General features: G+C 41.0%; 1 protein-coding gene across 1 annotated transcript in view; it reads left to right on the plus strand.

Annotated features, from left to right (window-relative positions):
- Positions 1-16,950, plus strand: part of LOC146441565 (uncharacterized) — a 59,437-nt gene extending 42,487 nt beyond the window's left edge. The window contains exon 5 of the mRNA XM_085051992.1: positions 14,983-16,950. The gene's annotated coding sequence lies outside the window, so the exon portion shown is untranslated. The remainder of the gene's footprint in view (positions 1-14,982) is intronic.
- The last annotated feature ends 794 nt before the right edge of the window (positions 16,951-17,744 follow it).

Below are 17,744 nucleotides of genomic sequence, written 5' to 3' on the forward strand. Positions count from 1 at the left end.
TCCTGGCTTCTGCCAAACAGAGTCCCAGGTAGTGCATGGACAGATAAATGAGCTGACTGATAGTGCTTGACTAGTCAGACCTAAACTGATGCTCTAAAAGTCAAAGTTGCTCTGACCATACAGCAGTTTCCTCTATCTGAAACGGAAGTCTTGAGACTATTTGGGTTTGAAGTGCTCAGAAAATAAGGTTTTATCTGCCTGTAGAGAGCCGGGAGCAGCTATAGGGGAGATCAATGGGTTTGATTATTTCTCTGCTTTCAGCTCGACTGTTCTGTGTTATGCATTATTCATGGCATCAGTGTATGGTGCTGCTGACATTTGTCGTTGCAGGTTTCATTATATGCAAATGTGCAAACCCCTTTTGCAGACACTACACGAGACTTTTTTTATTATGTGAAAGAGTGAATGTATAATTAACAGTGTACCAGTGAAACCAGCACTTACTTGGTCTATCATAACAGGAATCTGTTTTTCTCTAATAACGTTTTCAGTTCATCACACACACCATATCTCCTTGCAACATGAGTTATAACCCTGCCTTTCTTGAGTCAGATTCAAATGGTGCTTTCCCCCCCTTATTGCTCTAAAAGAAGTCTGAATGCTGTAGAACGTGGTAATTTAAGCTACCCCTGTTCAGATATTGCTGGCCTCTGCTGGTACATAAACATCGGGCTTTCATTAGCCATAAGCATGAGAATTTAGTTCTGAATGTGGTTATCCTGATATATCTCTGGAATATGTCCACTGAGAGCCACAGCCTGACTGCAGATGTGGGGTTGTACCTGGGGTGATGGAGAGAGCATGCCTTGGGAAATGAATCCAGGCAACTGGTACTCTGTGAATAAGGCCCTAGATTTATGTGTAAATATGAGAGGATTTTGGCTCCAGAGTACGAAATTGTACTCAGGGGATGGTGTTTTCATTGCATTTATTTTAAGAAAAATCTGCTGTTGGAGCAGGAGCAATTTAACTCTTATTATACTCATTTCTGTGGAGCTCACTGAAATATTCCCTGCTGGAATATTATTCAGAGGCAGCTTATTCTGTATAAGGCTCTTCATCTGTTTAAAGTTTCTAAGGTTAAAACCTCATCTGCTAAAGAAATCATTATAACAAGCACTTTCTATATGTCACAGTTCACCCAGACTTTCAAACTAATGAAATAATATTGCCCTTTTCCATGTCCCTTTTTCTTTAGGTCCACGTTCACCCTTCCAACACAGTGCTCAAATAAATAGGTTCTGTTTGCAGCTCTTTGCTGGAACAGCAGGGGAATAGAGAAAAAATGATTTATTCAAGTTGTCATTACTTCAGCGTGGGGGAAAAAACACCACAGTGCTGTGCCTGAGAATCTTTCTGGGGCTGCTCAATCTGCTTCAGGCACTGAGATGAGGACCAAGCCAGCCCATGAGGGGCACAGACGTCCTTTGCAGGAGCTTTTCCTCCCCTCAGTCTGTTGTTTCTGCAAGCTCAGCAGTAAAGGGAGTCAGAACTGGGAAATTTAAATATATGTTTTTTAAAACATTCAATGTATACCATCTTAAAGTTTGCCATGGCTGTGCCAGAAGGCAAAGCTTCCCCAGAATATCTGAAAAAGTTTTTCAAAACCTTTTTTCCTCCCTTTCTCAGTTGGAGCTTTTTGGTTTTCACCAAAAAGGACTTGTTTTCAATAAAAAGGAAAGTGTTTTATTCAAAGTCCTTACAGCAGAAAACCTTTTTGTTTATTAAATTAAAAACAAGCTATTTTACTTCAGAAACCCCATTCTTGACTTGTTCAAAGTCTCCATGGAAATAATTTGGAAGTTTTTTTGGTTGGGTTTATTTTCAACAGCTAAACTGAAAAATGCAGTAGACTCTTAGGAATATTCTATTGTTGTTAAAATATCTTACTAAATGAAGCCTTCCCTGATCTGTGATTTCGTCTCATTACCTCTGCACACAGTAACCTCAGCAGTGCTCAAAAGCCATTCCCTGTACCGAAACCAGATTGAACCCTGCTGTAACTCCTGCAGCTCAGCGGGTGAATTTGCCCTCTGAAATCTCCAAGGCAATTTAGCAAATCTTATTTGCAGAAGGGATCAGATGAGAAATTGTTGCTGTTCTGCTTAATCTCATTCAGTTTTCCAGTTGAGATGGGACTGTTTATCTCCTGCTCTGCAGCAGAATTTTCAGTACATTGTGGAATTCAGGCATGTGAAGGTCACACACACCCCACCTCAGCTGTGTTTTTTACCTCTGGAAAGAAGAACTTCTTAAAAAAAGGCATGATTGTTATTGCTACTTAAATTTATGCCTTGAAAGAGCTGCCATTATGTAGTAAATTACAGTGTTTATATGTGGGTTTGGGACCTTGAACAAAAATAGAGAGTTTTCTTAATCCTGTTTGTCAGAGGCAAAGATTAAGTGTAGATGATCCACTAAAAGAAAAATTGAAAGAGTGTTGGGATTTGATCCTAGCCTGACAGAAGTGCTAAGCTAAGGATGGAGCTGTTCACTCTTAAAGGCAAGCCAGGGATTCTTCTGAAAAACATTATGGCTATTGATAAACTCTGTAGAAATCCTTAACATATGAAAATATAGCATGCACAACATTTAGAGAGATATAAATGAAGCCAAGCAGAATTCCTAGACATTTCTGGCACTGTTGCACAGAGAAGCCTTTGTGGTATTGTGAATAAAAAGTATTTAACCTCTGGGAAAAGCAGTTTGCAAGTACCATACATTTCAGGGTAGACAAAGGCTCTACAACACGGAAAAGGAAAAAAATGTGACATTCCACCCACCGTAACCCCAGATATTCTGCAGCCCCAGAAATTCTCCAGAGATTGGGCAGTTCATCTGGGACTTCTGAAGCATCTTTTGCATTGTAGCCTGAAATTTAAAACCCAGCATGTTTAGATGTCTCTGAGCTATTGCAAGCTACTCAGGCTGATGGGAAAGAAGCTTCTTAAGATTAGTCCTAGTACACAGTGGGTTTTACCATGTCTGGCTGTAGTGGAAATTATCTACAAAAATTTATAGTGTCTGTCTCAGGGTTCAAATCTGTTTGACATGTAGGAAGAGCCTGGATGGTTAAATGAAGCTTCCAAAGTGACAAGTGTGTTTTGAGCTTTAAAGCCAGTTGGATCACCTGTAGAAGGACAGAAATAAGTCTTCTGCTCAAAGCTTTTGAGAAACATAGCAGAAAAAAGTACATGATTAAGTTTTTATTAAGATATTACAACTTAAATTCACACACCTGTGACAGAGAAGCTGTTGCTTGCTTATAACTGAGATTGTTAATGCCTTACAGTCAACAAATGCTGAAATGCAACTTATTTTATTGCTTCTGGAATTGATCACTGTGAGAAGTCATGGTGATCAGCAATATGTAGCCTTGCTCCCAGCAGGAAGGGGAAATGCTTTTTCTGCTTTGAAAAATACAAGAGTTGACTTCAAAATGACTTGTACATCTATTGCTATGCAGGAGTCCGAATTTGTCTACCACATGCTCTGTAAAAACCCCCAGATGAATTTGCTGAGATGCTCTAGAAATTCCTTTCTTTCCAAGAAAAATCTAGTAGTAAACAAAAGTGGAACAATGCAGACAGGCTGTAGAGTGCTGCCCAAATAGTTCCTTCTTCCACCCTGGGAGAGGAGCAAAAGGGCAAAAGAGAGTTAAAATCCATGCCAAACTATCAGCCAGTCCTGGACTACTGCTGCTCCATACAGCATAGTGCTCTCACCACCATTTCTGCTCTGCCTTTACTGTCTTTTTCTGCCATGCATAGAAACAGACCCTTACATACTCTTAGGTGTTGGGGAATAGATGTATGAAGCAAATTGTAGTGATAATGTGCTGCTTTGATACCTATAACCTTTGAAAGGGGACCTTCTTCCAGAAAATGATATGATGTTCTGCCCTGTTCTCCAGATTTCCCTACCCTAAAAGTCAAGCTAAAACTCTCCAAACAAAATCAAGTTCATAAATAAACCTTTTCTTTCTTGAAATGCCACACCAAGCACAGTTCCTATTCCACAAAGGCCACTGCTGACATTCTTTACTGGGCACTGACATGATTTGAATGTCTTAGAATGTGTTTTTCTATTTAATTCTCTTTTTTTTCTTCTTCTGAGCTCTCTCATTATCTGTGGTTCTGGTCTTGCTCATCTGCATTCAATTTATTTGGTGGTTTTGAGAACTGCAGTAGTTAATGCTGAAAGCTGTGAAGGCTGATAATTAGTTACAAATCTTTTCAGTGAATTCTTAGGGAAAGAGCTTAGTGCTTGAGAAAAGTCGTGAGCAAACAGGACTGGGACTCAAAATCTCTTCCTGCCATACTTGTGTAGGAAAGTCCACCAGAGCAATATTCCTCTTGTTTTAGTGAGGTGCTCCCTACCTTGTGGCTGACTTGGTAAAACACAGACCCTGATGCACCTGACTGCTGTTCTTGGCTCCACCAGTGAGCTGCTGGCCAGCTGCTATACCTGTCCATGCCTTGTCCTCCTCTGAAGAATGGGGATGGTGCTGCCAGCCATCATGGCATGCCTTTGGAAAGTGCTCTGAAGAGAAAGGGAGACTGACTGGATGGCTATTCGAGAAATACATGGTGAAATATCCTTTAAATGGTAGGATGCTAAATTTTTTCTAGTGTGCTCCAGTGTGAAGCTTGATTAGCTAGTAGCCAGACCCCTGCAAGGCAGGACTGCTTCTGAGTACTGCTATTAATTATGTATTATCACTTATTAATAATTGATACTGCTTTTTTAGACAGGCAAAAGGGCTTGGAGCTAGTTAAATGTGCCTAAGAAAATGATCCCTCCATCAAGGGATTGAAATTGGCAGGAATTGCACTTGGGGATCAGCATGAATGCAATCCTGCAGTTTGTTGTTTCTGACAGTGAAGCTATTGTGGGGCAGGAAGGGAGGGAAGGGGAAAGAGCCACAGCTGGAATTTTCCCTTCTGCACACTGCTGCTTCCCTCTCTGTGCCTCACAGCCAAAAGGCAAAGCTCTTTAAGGCTGACACAGTTGCTGCCAAAGGAAGTCCTGGGTGCAGTAGCATCCCCAAGATTGCCCTCTGAGGGTGAATTTCAACATCTGCCACAGCAGGAGCTGAGTTGGAATCCCAGCTTTTTCACTTGTGTTCATGTGAGCATTGATTTCTATTTGACTGACCCTTTTGGACTGAAGGAGAATCCAAGCTAAAATCCCATTTACAAGCACAGTCCACGCTTAGTCTGCTAGGGTCTGGATAGAGAGAGCTTATGTCATGGGCATTGTGGAAGTGACACCTCCAGAGCTCATTATGGTTGGGCTCCATTTCTACATTGGTTTTAGCAACCAGCAGAATTGCTGAACAGCTGAGCTATAGAAGAACCTAGATTATTGAAGTAATTTGAAATTTTAGTGCTGAGAATGTGAGGTAAATCCAGAGATGTTCCTGTTGTCTCTTTCTAACAAGTATTAAATAGTATCCAGGAAATCCCACTCAGGCACAGAATTCAACCCCCACAAGGGGTTTCTCATGACCTCTTCTTTTGGATGCTGACTTTTAACCATGTTTTGGTTAAACTTCCTTTTTAGTTTAAGTTACCTGTTGCTTTGCAAGAAACGTAATGGATTTGTGAAACTATCAAATGCATGACAACTCTTAAAGCCCCTGTTCTTCTTCCTCTGCAAGGTTCAATGATTGTTAACAATACAGAATACTGGAAGAGGTAACTACAGACTTCACAAATCACATATATCAAATATTCAACATCCTTTCTTCCTGGAAGGAACTGACAAGAGTGTCCTTCAAGTTGGATTGGATAAATAATGAGAACATTACTTCTATTTTTCATGAGTCAATATAATAATGTGTCAAAAGATAAATATGTTCTCTATAAAAATTTTATAGCTTGTGCTACAGGGAATTTATTACTTCACTAATAATAATATTTAACAGATGTATATGCTCTTTTATAATTTCATAAAGTGAGACAAAATGGCAGTGCACTGAAAACAGTGTTTTTCAGGGCTAAAAGAGAACTGTGCTGTAAGAGGATCCAAAGTAACAGTATTATAATGAGACATCAATTAATGCATGTGCCACTACCAGAGGGGGGATTGGAGGCAGAAAACATGTTTTACAAAAGCCAGCTAAAGGCTTACAGTCTTAATTTTCAAGCAGAACCTGAAGAAGACGGCCTAGATGGCAGGTGATATTCCTGTTTATATCCTTTCATGGAGATGTGGAGGCTGTTTCATGCATTATAGCAGTGCTTTGTTACTCAGGTGAAAACTCCCACTCTGTACAAAAGTATTTTATAATGCCAAAAAGGTGGTCTTGCAGCCCTTATGGCTTATGCTGTATTAGCTTCAGCATGCCTGCAACCTTTCCCTCTGAGAACACTCAGGCATCTCTTGAGGAAAAGCATCATGATATATGGTTGTTCACAAACCTAAAAGAGACAATTGTTGCCAAAGGTGAAGGGGTATTTCTTGTGTTTATCCATCCTAGGTAATGGTTTTGGAGGGAGGTAGTTGGGACCAAGAACAAAAAAACAACCAAACAAAAAATACAGGGTGTATTTTTAAATGTTTGTAGCTTTCCAAATTTGGGGTTAGCACTGAAATGAAGATTTTTCTTTCATTTCTTTTTTTTTTTTAATTGATAAAAGCCCTGTAGACATTTTGCTCTAATTGGCAGCCACAAATAACTGAGCAGGAAAAGAACTTAAACAGAATAGAGAGCTGCAATAGGGAGCCAAAACTGTGGGTGGGCCTTCCACAGAGCTGAAGAAATGAATAAAAAAATGGGAAAGTCAGCTCCCTCTGAGGGATTTTCCTCCAAAAAGCTTTTATGAGATGGGAATTCAGCTACCAGCAGTTGAGGAGGCAATAATCTGAATGACAAATATACTTCAAAAAATCTGTGTCTCTACTAGCACAGCATTGCTTTCTTTGTGCTGGATGCTTGAGAGATTGAATTGTTGTCTTATTTTTCGGTGGCAGTGGGCTTTGTTCACCTGATGTGCCAGAATTTGCAATTAATTTTGGAGTAGTAAGGTTCACGTTGGTGCAGTGCCAGTCAGTGCCTGCCTGTGGTGGCCTCAGCTTTTAGGGATGTTGGTTCACTGGTGTTGCTGATAAAATCAAACAAATAAAAGGGATCAGCAGAACTCATCCAAAATAGGAAGCTCTTCAGAGAGGCTTTTGATTAGTAGCTAGTTGGATTATGGTTGCTTCAATTATTACTGTGTTTTTACTCTATTAGTTTCCTGTCTATGATAGCTATGCTTTTAGAAGGAGATATGATGAGTCTTTTAGATGTCATATTACATGTCAGAGATTTTAAGACTTGAGAAGTAATAAGGACCAATAAAACTGCAGTTTTACTGCTTAAGCACTGAGTTAGGGGTTTGATCAGATTAGCATTATATGGGCCTTTCTTTTAAAACACTGACAGGTATGACTGCAGTGGCATATATCACAATTGATTGTATCCCAGAGATCATGACACATCTTACAGTATTTATGCAGCATAGTTTGGACAGTTCTTTGGAGTGACCAAATGCTGGAACAGCTTCTTTTAATGTAATGGTTTATGTATGAGTCCCTGACAGATACATAGCTTAAAGCTAGGCTTTTCCTGCTCTAGCTGTTATTCTAAATAAACATTTTGAAGGTGCTGAGTAGCTTAGGGGACCTCCTGCACTTCATGTGAACTGGTGGCATTCAGCTGAACTGACAGCATTATAGGAATTCTGAAATCATGTTTGTCTGAGTTTCCCTAGTGTTGATCTTTTCTAACGCATACAGATTTTAAAATCTTGACTCATATTATTTTTTCCCAAGAGTTAATTGCATCCTTGTGAAAATCTCAGAACAAAATGTACTCCCTACATTGTCCCTGGAGAAAAAAGCAGAATATGCATTTCTTGATGTACCTTTCTTTTTCTTTATTACTGATGGTGTAGTTCTGTTCATTTTCTTCACTTCTCACTGATACAGGTAAATGAGGAAGGAGTAGTGGCCCCTCCTCAAAGTTGCCTTAGAAAATCTGAGCATTTAATAAACCCATGAACTGACAATCAGAAGGTGCATTTGTGGAGTGGTCTCTGTGGCTGTGGGCACATACAACCCAAGCAGTTGGCCACCTATGCAGGACAGCTGACCTCCAGAACAGGCTTGTCACAGGCAAGCCCTCTTCCCCTCTTGGGAAGGGTCCATTGGACCGTTCTAACTGCAAGATGCTGTCAGGTGATGGTTTAGGGAGAGTGCAGGTGAAATTTGTGACAAAAAGGATGTTCAGGTAGGTCACTGGTGAAGAGAAGCATATTGGAGAATGGGGAAATACTTTTGGACCTGGTTGGTCAATGAGGTCTAATTGGCTAGCGTATGCTGATGCTCTCTTTCACATGGCAACCACATCATATATGGCAAGAGAAGTCGGAAAAGCTCCTTTCTAACTCTGCCTCAAAAGCAGATCTATTTCTTGATCCTAATCAAAGTAGCTGTCATTTTACCTCTGGCTGAAAACATGGGGATAATTACATTTCTTAAATGGCTTCTGATCATATTGATGTTACTGCTATTACTATGATTACAGCAGCTCGTGGGTCTGCACAATCTGGCTGTAGCCACTACTGCTGCTCCAGACAAAGACTACTGTAATTTCAATGTCACCTCATGGGCAAGAAGCCAGTTTGACAATGTTAATTCTCAGAAGTTTGAGTACTCTTCCCATTATATCAACACACGCGAATGTTAGTAGTGGTTGTAAAATTATGCAGTCTTAAAAAAAAATATCCACACACATGCCAGCTCTATTATAGACCCCATCTGTGCATCTACTGGTTCAAAACAGAAAAAAATCCCTTGCCTAGCATGTTGATCAACTAATTATTATAAACTACATCTCGCAGTAACATTCTGTTTCAATGATGTACAGCTGTTTCTGTGTTTCTTTCCCCTGTTTCTATCTTTTCCCAGTCATCTTTCTTAGTGCTTTGAAGTCAGCAGAAGAACTGATGAAGTCTTTAAAATATTTGATCGGTAGTCTTGATCAAAACCAGTGCGCTCAGTCCTTCAAATGAACTCAGTGGACTTCAGATCAGTATCTAATCATAAAAGCCAAAGAGCACTGAGTCATACCCTCTGCTTTTACCCCTGCAAAGCTACAGAGTTTTGTCTTCTTCTCAAGGCCCACAGGGATTTAAATGCTTCTCAGGCTGTCCTGTGACATGGCAGGATCAGGCAGGTGCTCCAGTAGCATCAGAGCTGGCTTATGGAGATTCTGTCCCTGTTGGGTCAGGTCAGGGTTTCATGAGTTGTTGTGCTCAGAAGCCAGATTTGTTCCACATCTGCCCACTTCCCCCTTCTCCTTGCCATGCTCCCCAGTCAGTTGGGCTAACACAGTGAGTGGTGGAGTCCCATCCTGAATGGGCTTGGGGAGCCAATATGGGTTATAACTCCATATTTCCCTCCTCCTCCCCAAAATTCCATGCACGTTTTTTTAAGCTGAACTCTTCCCCTTACTGGTTTTGCAGTTTGTCCATGCAAAGGGAGATATTGGCAGAGCTGAAGACAAACAGCATGGGGTGAGGAGCAGGGCAGACAGGGGAACTATTTGCAGTGTGTTTTCTCCCAACCAGTCAATGCAGAAGCCAAGCAAATGGAGTTAAGCCAAAAGACTAAATTATGAGGCTTAGGGTTCAGCATTTACTCTGTGAGTATTTCCACTGAATTTGCTGCTGCTGCTCCTGGGAAGGAAGTGTGAGCACAGTCTAACTCCATCAGCCCCCTGCTCCAAGGCAGGCCCATCTGGTGATGGATCTCTTTCAAACATGAAATAAATTTGGATGGATTTATGCATTTACCTAAAAATCATGCAGTACTTCCAGAACAGAATATTCAGTCGACTCTGAACCAGGCAACATTACAGCTATGTTTGTTTTAGTTGTTTGTCTTTGCAAATCAGCTCAGACTGAAGGCAGAGAAAGATCTGCATGAATGATTGCAAACAAAAAACTGCTGATTTCCCCAAACTCTAGTTAATTGACCGTCCACCAACTCTAGGAAAAACAGATGGAAACTGCGGTCAGAAAAATATTTTTAAAAGTAAAATCCTTGAAACACCAGCAAAGAACCTACCACACAAATCTGTAGCAATGTCAGTCTTTTGGGGTTCTTTAGTATTCAGTCAGGATAGTCAGCAGAGCAGGGCATACATGACCCTTGGACCTCACTTCATGTTGGCTGAGAGCCACCCAATTGTTGCACATTATAAACATTGCCTCCTCTTCCCTGGCACTGACAGGTTTTCCCACGGTGGGAAACACCAGCAGCATCTGAGGGTTTTTCAAAGAAAGAAATAGTATCTGAAAACTGGAGTCCAAGTGGCAAGCCAAGGAAAGGCCTCTACAACAAGTCATCTGGAAAAGACAGAAAACCCTTTGTCTGAAGAGGAAGCTCTTTGCCCTGAGTGTCAAAGAGTATCTCTGAGGAAATGCCTGTGGAGTCTGTGAATACACCCATGGAATCTTTTCTCAAACTGTCCTATTATTACAGTTTGGATTGCAATTTGATTGCAGTATACTAACTAAATCCAAGATCTAAGACTGTTCCCCGTTGGTCTCTCAGCTGTTCACATAAGAGGGATGAGGAAAGAACACAGAAGTGTCCCCATTTGCACTTCTTGTTTGAAGGCTGTATTGTGCAGTCTAGACAATAGGGAAGATTAGTCTGCTTGAAAGACATTGTATATTAAAGATAATCTTTGAGCGATGGCTGGTCTTGAGGGAGGGACATGAAGCCTCTGTCAGTGCATGAGGAAGAGAGAGATGCTTAGTGTTTCACTGGAGACTAACCCTCACATTCATCTGCTGGCCCTGGTCTCCAGGCTGATGGTACAATATGCGTTCCTCTTCAACTGCTGGAAGAAAAAAACAGTTTTGCAAAATGACTGTGATGGGGTTGTAACCAATTCTGAATTTAGTGAGAAAAATTGTTAAATTGGTGGGATACTGTTTTTCAAACTCCTGCTTTCACTGTTTCAGGTAAGAATTTGCCCTGTAAAGTGAGCTCTCTGAGTAAGCCTGTGCACTTCAGCCTGATGATTCTTTTTTTCCAAGACAAAGTTATTTCAGATGCCCTGGGGGCCAGAGAGCATGGTCTTCCCTTGTCCTTGCATGCCAGAGCTTACAGAAAACCTCCCTACAAATTAAAGATGTTAGAGCAAACATCAAAAGCCATGACTACCATATGACTTCCAGCCTCAGGAAGAGAACATGAGACATCAGGGGACATCTCTTTGATTATTTTTTTCCCAACAGTTTTAAATCACTCCACAGTTTACAATCGCAGGAGTATTCATGCAATGACTGAAAATACATTAAGATACTTCCTCTATGAAGATAGTGATATTTTCTCTCCACCCTTTCAAAGTAGACTCAGATCTTCTCCCCTCCAGTTCCATGAGCACTTATAGCTGTCTTAGGTTTCATAGGGAGTTTTCTTCCTCCGAGTGTCTTAAGATATTTCTCTATTTGAGCTTCATAGATATGAACTTTATAGCTTCATCATCCAGAAGGTGTGTCTAGCAAGTGCTTGCCCCACTAGGCAGCAATTAGAAATTAAATAGCTTAATCCTCAGCCACAGACAGTAGTTTGTATGAAAAGAAGAGGCATTACAAACTCCACCAACATGCCAGTCATGCAGGAAGTACACCACCCTATTTATTTCATGCATCACTTTTTTTCTACCTCAGGCCTTGCTGTTATCACTCATTACATCTTTTTTAAACCTTACAGGTCATTGCATGAGTCATGCCTGGGTTGAGGCCACTCTTCTTGAAGGAGGATGCTGTTTCATCATGGCTGAAGCCAATCCAAATCCAGCTGGCTGTCAGTCCATGCCTGTTCCCACCCCAGCTACTTCTGTTGTCAGGCAGTGGAGTTGTTCGAGGAATTGATCTGAGTAAAAATTAATATAGCAAAAAGTGAAAAATTAATTTTAATCTCCTTGAAGTGGCTTATTTTTCAGTTGCTACACTACTTATTGCTGGCACAAATTAAAAGCTGGGGAGACCGTCTACAAAGACAGAAAACCTGGGTGATTCAGCAGCCTGCAATATGCTTAAGGTCAGGTTAGACATAGCCAGAGTGCTTCCATGCTTGCTGTTGGATAGGGATTTTTCAAGAATTGTGGACAGAGAGTTTCTTTCTGAATGATGGTAGAGAAGCAGAACTCTATGGGGAAGCAGAATTAAATATCTTTATCCTTGCCTCCATAAATGAGATCTGTAGGAGGTCTGAAGGATGAAAGCATAGAATCATAAAATGATAGAATGGTTTATTGAAAGAGACCTTAAAGATCATCTGTGGGAGAGAAGGGACACCTTCCACTTGACCAGGTTGCTCAAAGCCCCATCCAACCTGGCCATGAGCACTTGTAGGGATGGGGTCACCCACAGCTTCTCTGAGAAACCTGTTCCAGTGTATCACCACTCTTTAAGGATTTTCTTCCTAACATCTAGCCTGAACCCACCCTCTGTCAATGTAAAGCCATCACCCCTTGTCCTATCACTCCATGCCCTGGCAAAAAAGTCCCTCTCCAGCTCTCTTGCAGGACCTCCTTGGTACTGAAAGGCTGCTGTGTTGTTTTCAGAGCCTTTTCTTCTCCAGGCAGAAAAACCCCAACTCTCTCAGCCTGTCTCCACTGTCCTGTCTTTGTGAGTGATGTTCTGTTTGCAAAGTTCAGAGCAGAAATAGCCAGAATATGTTCTGATATTTTGGTCTACTCTGGGAGAGCTGAGACCATTCTGCTCACTTTTCTAACTTCCTGAGCAAACGGGGCATACTGGGGAACTCGCAGCACAGACAGCAGCTTGCTGTAAGACAAATAGGCAGGAGAGCAGCTGGGGCTTGCTGACTCAGCTGTAGCAGCTCCAGTGCTTCCTCACATCCTGCTGCTTTGCATCCTCAGCGCTGGTGTCACAGCTTTCAATCACGGGCGTGTCACCTCCTGCAGTCACAAAAGGCAGACGGGAGGTGAGCACAGACACATGAACACGCAGACAGACACACAGACACACACATGTACCCTGTGCTGCACACACATGGGGCCATGGCAGCCACAGCAGCAAGTGGATGCTGGCAGTTTCACAGCAACAGTGCCCTTATGGCTCAGGCAGCTGCTCTGCATCCAAGGAGGGATGTCCCCTGTGCTGCCACGGCAGATGTCAGACACGGCAATTTAGGGGATGGGGTGCCACTGCAGCCCCAGCCAGGAGGCCGTGAAGAAAGGGCACAAAGCAAGGCCGCATCTGTTCTGGAACAAAGGACATCTGTCCCTGGCCCGAGCAGCTTTCTGGCATGAGTTCACAAGGACAAAGGCTCAGGTTGACTGATACAAGGCTGGTACTCAATAAAACAAGCAGTGAGGTCTTAGGCTGTCCAAATGTGTGCTGACAGTGAGACGACACTCTGGCAGGAGTGAGGTTTTATTCTTCCATCTAAGGAAATGGGTAGCAAAGGAGGGGGATCATCCTGTGCAGTGCCTTTAACCATACATCTGCCCATGTGTTAGGATCTCTTTGCGCTGTTTAAAACCTCGACTACTGTCAGATTATAGACAACAGATGTTCTATTCAAGTAGTTATGTGTGTGACATACTCATAGCAGGAAGAGTTCTTTTGCTTCTTTAGAATCTGGGTTCATCCATTCCTTTCTCCAGGTTGTTGAATTTTCCTTATAATAACATCTTATTTATTGAAAGGCTGCAAACCACAGATGTGCGTCTGCTTTCTGCATGAATGGGAGTCTTTAATGAGAGAATCTTTTAGAAAGGACAAACTTCAATAAAGTGCTTGGAAAAGAAGATGACCATAGCAAATTCTAATTATGAACTTGCTTAGCATCATTGTTAAACAATATGCTGTACCTCCTTCCCTTCTCTGCTGGTGCCAGTAGTGGCTATAATGCTTTTTAGCTCGGGAGAATCACAGCAGAAAATTTTGTAGGTCTGTGTGTGTATACATGTGCACACCGGTATAATGCAGTGGAGATTTAGTAGAATAATATCACAAAACCAGAACAACCTCAGATTGCATTAACAAGATGAGTCTATTTAGTTATTATATACTGAAAAACAGAAGCAAGTGACCATTAAGATTTTATGAACTTGTAACTTTTTGCTATACATTCCTTTTTATGTTCAGCCCAAGCTACTGCATGACTGTCTGAGAGGGTGTGGGGAACAGCCAGCAAAATCCTTATAGCTGGGCTGCTGCACAAGTACACAAATGCATGAGAACTCTGTAAAAATTTAGACATTTAAGAAAACCCCAAATCTATGGAAACTTTTTACATGGTACTTCTTAATTACATGCTGGCTCCACTGTGCTTGTCCTAGCTGGGTAGTGTTAAGGCAAAACAACACTGAAAAATTTTAACCTAGTTTATAAAGCTCTGGTGGGGATGATGAACTCACTGTCCTGCAGGTAAAAGCCTCTGACTTTGCATTTCATAGTGATAGCTGTTGAAACTGTTGGCTTTGCCTGGCTGTCAAGAAACTGATTTTCCTGCTGCATCTTTGAAGAAAAAAGAAAATAGAGTATATTGCAGGGAGTGAAGACCAGAGATTTGTATCCTTACTCTGCTCATTGAGTGGGCAATATGACTGAGAAAAAAGGCAGAATTTCAGAACAGTAATATTCTGCTAGGTGGTTTGAAATTTAACACCTGCTGCAACATCTGCTATGTCTGCAGTTTTGACTGAGAAGTGTGAGGCCTAAAATTCACACTGGGATTGAGAAGAAGTCTGTATATCACAAAATACAGAGGTAAAATAAAGAAGGTAGAAATCATTCTTGTGTCTATCTGGACACACTTCTACAAGAGTATCCAGATGGAATTTCAAATGTCTAGTGATTGTATGAGAAATTGCAATGACAGAATGGTTTAAAAAAGATCTAATTTTCAACAGCTAACTGAAGATTTATTTTTTTTCTGCAGGACAATTTGTTACATACTGCTTTGATGACTTTTGAAAACACAGAAGTTTGCCCAGTTCCTGGCCACCTCTGGCTAGAGGCATGGCCCCAGCTAGCACATGCCGAGCATAGGAGAAGGCAGACCCCCTCCTCTGGATCATCAGTTTTCATCTGAACCCACTATCACTGGGAAAGGATAAACTCCTTGAATGCTTTTACTGGCTCCTGCTTGGGAAGCTGCTCTTGAATTAATTCAAGGCCTCCACAGATGTCAATATGCTCCATCAGCAGGTGAGATAAAGAATCGATTTTGGCATAAAGCCATCAATTTTGTTAGGACAAAAAACAAGCAGCTTGTTAGAAGTTTGGGGGCTTGGGAAGAAAGTTTAAGATATCTATGGATACTCTTGATATTAGTGCCACCTTCATCACTATCAATCTCACTTTTGTTATGTTCTTCAGTAGTTATAATGATAAATCAGATCAGGGAACTTGTTTGTGTTAAAAATAATCTATATTAAAACCTGGAGCAAAGTAATACACCTGAAGTTTGTTCAAACACGAGTTTCTAATCAGTGAGTCTCCTGGCACCACTGAAGGAGGGGTGAAGTAGTGGAATTGAGTAGCTGTGAAGGGTACAGGAGCTGATGGAGGTTCACATGAGCACTGCCACTAAAGGAGACGTGCAGGAGCCATGGTCTGGTGAATTGCAGATGTAATATACGATGCAGAGGCAAGCAAAGAAAGATATCCTTGAATTACCATTAATTAGGAAATGTGGTGATAGGTCTCAAGCTTCTACTGCAGACCTGAGCAAATTAATCTGCTGGAGATTTTTCATTCCCCAGATTCCTCAAACACTCCAGTAGTTATATATAGCCAAAGGTTTTGGAAGGCTGCCATTTATGAGAAAAAGGACGGTATTTGGCACGTACTGCTACTATGACTGGCACTCACAGAAACTGTAATAATACACAAAGTTGAAGAGATACTGTATTTATAGGTAACAAATTCTTCAAGGAATCATAATTTTCAAGTGTTCACTCAAAAGAATGAACGTATGTTTATTTTGTTAGCAAAATAAGAAAAACTGGACTGGATTTTTTCTGGTTTTGAGCTGTGTTTTGGCTACCCTCTCCAGCTATTTGAAACAAAATAAGGAGCATTGTTTATTTACTGGTTTAAAGCCAGTTTCTTGCACTGAACTTTCCTAAATCCTGTACTGTAAGGATCAGTACTTCACAATGTGTATTTTAGATTGTTTCAAAAATACGTGCCTTATGTATTCACAATAATGTCTGAGAAAAATTAACAAGGTTCATCTCTTGCAAAATGTCATTCCCACTCTTCTTAGTTAGCCTTAGCCCTAAGCCAAAATTTGTATCCAAGTTATATACCACACCCCAAAGAAATACTAAAGTTTTCATAAGAGGAAAAGAATGCTTTGGGATCGCCAGAATAAAAGCTTCCAAAAATATCTTGGCGATTAAGTCATAAACAAAGACATTCTGTAACAGAGGGATAAAAGTCACAGGGATTAGTACCAGATCTTGCATGTTTGTATCTGTTAGGACTTCTCCAGTCCTGCTCTAGAGGTGAACAGATGCTCCAGATGTGAACCATAGGCATGCTGAGTCCAGAGATGTCCATGCTTAGCCTTGGCTCTGGTCCTTGTTGCTCTCCTCTGTCTCTCCAAGCTCTAGATACAAATATGTCAGTTCCCTGAATTGACCCTGAGACTTGAAAGACCCTGCTGGCTCCTGTAAAATCCTGTGCCTTAAAACAGTATCAGGATGAAGCTCTATGGAAAAGTGATTGCTCATTAATGCTACAAATAGCAAACAGAACCCACTCTTTCTCCACAGGATTTAGCATCTGAGTTATTTAAACACCCTCTGGGTTGTCTGCTGTCACCAGAGAGCTCTCCTAAGCATTGGATGAGGAAATTTGCAGTTCTCTTGCTCATTTCTTTACAGTTTTTGATAACACATTGAGCCATTTATTTTCTGGTGGAAAGTCTAAAATGAACACTGGAAATTCTTAAATAAAAACAGACTTTTAAAAATTTGAGTGCACTGTCCCCCTGCCCTAAATCCTTCATCGCTTACAGTTGCAGATGGATGACAGTCAAAAACACACTATTGCTGTTTTCACATTTTGTCTTTAATAGATCTTTCTCTCTGTATTTTATTCTTTGTAAATTTCCCTGATGGATGTGATAAAATTTGAAAGCCGTAGGTTTTATTTATTTATTTACCTTCCTACTTTGCCATTAATCTCTAGGAATGATCATTTGCTTTCCTCTGAGAAGTTGTTCATTGTGTAACATTAATTATCCATGGTTGTAGAGACTGCAAACCATCTAGTGGCACAGTGGCCCCTGTGGTAAACAGTGGAGAAGCCTCATTATAGTACACATTAGCACTATATTAGTTGAGAACTTGTCAGTGTCCATTAAACCCCCCTATTATTCAGGATTTCTGAGCCATCTATAAATATTTGCTCTGGTACAAAAGCGCTCAGCTGAAGAGCTCCTATTTTTAGCTGGAGGTTAGGTTTGGTTGTTTGTTGTTTCAGTTTTCATCTCCTTTTAAAGAGATGCTGTCAAGGTTAATGGAACAATAATTTGACCTCCCTTTTTAAGACTGTGCCTGTTTGCCCTGTGCATGTATTTCTGTATATGTGACCATTCCCCTGACAAATGTGTCACAACATGAGTCATAGCAAAAGATGGAGACAGGACAATAACATTGGTTGGCAGCCTGTACAAGACTGAATTCAGTA

The sequence above is a fragment of the Lichenostomus cassidix genome, chromosome 2 (assembly GCF_008360975.1).
Source record: "Lichenostomus cassidix isolate B80296 chromosome 2, HeHo_3.0, whole genome shotgun sequence".
NCBI classification, from domain to species: Eukaryota; Metazoa; Chordata; class Aves; order Passeriformes; family Meliphagidae; genus Lichenostomus; species Lichenostomus cassidix.